Source organism: Hippocampus comes, unplaced genomic scaffold, assembly GCF_001891065.2.
Source record: "Hippocampus comes isolate QL1 unplaced genomic scaffold, H_comes_QL1_v1.1 scaffold22, whole genome shotgun sequence".
Taxonomy (NCBI): Eukaryota; Metazoa; Chordata; class Actinopteri; order Syngnathiformes; family Syngnathidae; genus Hippocampus; species Hippocampus comes.
In genome coordinates, this window is record NW_017806175.1 from 82042 (window position 1) to 84197 (window position 2156).

Genomic DNA, 2156 nt, shown 5'->3' on the forward strand with positions numbered 1-2156 from the left:
ATTTGTAACGTGCAAAGCCGCTCAGTGAGATACGCCCTGAAGGGTTCGAGTGAGACGCAACAATTTGTATTCGGGGTTATTCAGCTCCATTAAGAAAGTCTATTCGTCAATTCGCATTTTCAAGTCGTACATTTCATGGAAATCAGTGGAGAGGCAAGGCAAGAAAACTATATACTATACAGCACATTTCAAACAGAAGCCATCTCAATGTGCTTCACGGCACCTTAATGCCTTTGCAACAGAACAACTGGATCCATTCCTAAAGCAAAGAGAATCATATTGAAAGAGTAAATTTTGACACACAAACACATTTCCAAAGAACAGATTTACAGACATTTTAAAGTGAAGACATAAAATAGTTAAATGAGACAATAAAGTGGAGCGCTTTTTGTCTAATCCTGCTGACAAATGTGTATCTAATTGTTTGAGCAGACCAAACTAGAGCTAAGTAGCGAACTAACATGGCCGGGAGGAAGTGAGAGCACTTGCAGAAAACCTACAAAAGCACAGGGAGAACATGCAAGCGGCAAAAATTCCAAAACAAATTCTCTCTTTGGATTCGAACGGACCGCCCTCAGGGTGAAGCGCACCGCGTCAGACTTGGCAGCGTCGGGAAGCAATAACAGCGCATGCCCGAAATGCATCGCCGTCATTTGGAATCATTCGTTTGCAGCTCAACGAGGCTCAAGTGTGCAGCGGGTGGCAAACACAGGTAACGTTTAAACAGATTAACAGATCACTTGCGTAGGACAAAAGTGCTTAAGGGCAACTTGATGACTTTGTGACAGAACGTGAGCGAGCTCTGGGAACGACCTTTGGCATTGGACTCTACATCCAATCACTTTTAAACCAGTTCCGTATGAAGGGGAATCCCATGAATTACAGACACATCATGAAGAAATCCACACGTAAGAACAGACATGCTCATCATTCAGTCAATGTGCTGGCTGGCCAACGTTTTATTTTATTTTTTTAATTTTTAGTAATTGTGTTGTGGTCGGGCACATTTAAAACTCATTTAGTACCAGCCAATTCTAGACCAAGTCTGAAAAGACGTTTAAAAACGTCTTTGGGAGTGAATGAGTTAAGCGGCGGATGACTTCGAAAATGCAAACTTTGACGTGCTCTCAAAATATATTTACATGTTTAAAGCGAGTGAGACACCACCAGCTCTGTTACATTAAAGTGCATGGGAGCTGAGCGAGCCTCAATTTACCCTGCCCACCTGTTTACAATCCACTTCTTCCTTGATTCTTACTCTATGTTTTTATGGATTCAAATTTTGATTAGTGCTGTCTTTTAGTCCAGCGTTTTCCAGGCAATGGTATGTTTTTTTAACATCAGCCACAATTTGTCAATGGTACACGCCATGCAGGGGCTTGTCTTTCCATGACAGTCCATCTGGCTCCTTCTCCTTAGCGAGGCTTCTGATACCTGAGGAGTTCTTGAAACAGGTTGTCCCCGGTGGGCCTAATGTGTCTTTGAGAGTTTAATTCAGAGTGGTAGATTCAGTGAGAGCAGTAAAAGGCAGGTGGTGCTTCAAAGTGATCGCTCTTAAATCAACCCGCCTCTCATTGGGCTATTTCAGCAGCCGGAGCAATCATGCTGCTCACGCCCCAAGAAGTGAATGAGGAGATGACAGTGTTTGTTTTCACTGGGAGCATGAAGAGAGTTCAATCCAATGTTCCGGGAAACACAAAGCTCAAGATCACAAGCGTCCCCTCAGATGAGTCTGTCATAATCCCGACGACATCGGAGCGCCATCCATTTATCCCTCGCACACTCTTTCATCCAGCTCGACCCCTCCTCCCCCACCGAGGGGTCCCGTCGGAGTCCACCTCCAAGTGTGTGTGAGGGGAAGAAGGCCCGTGAAAGCCGATTGCGTTTTAATAAAGTTTATTATCTCCTGGGAGCTAATCCTCAAGGGTAATCTCTCCCCCTAAAGGAAAGCAGGATTACTCACTTGCTTTAATCCCAATGAAATTGTTAGGATTTAGCCTGTGCTGCGCAGCAGATGGCAACAGGCTTTTTCCTTCAACCTTGTGATGATTTCACCCCCCGCCCCCACCTCCCTCCTCACCGCCCACCACTCCCCATTTTAACATGCACACCCAGCTGCCTTTTGCATTGCGAGCGCAAAGCAATAACAACAAGTA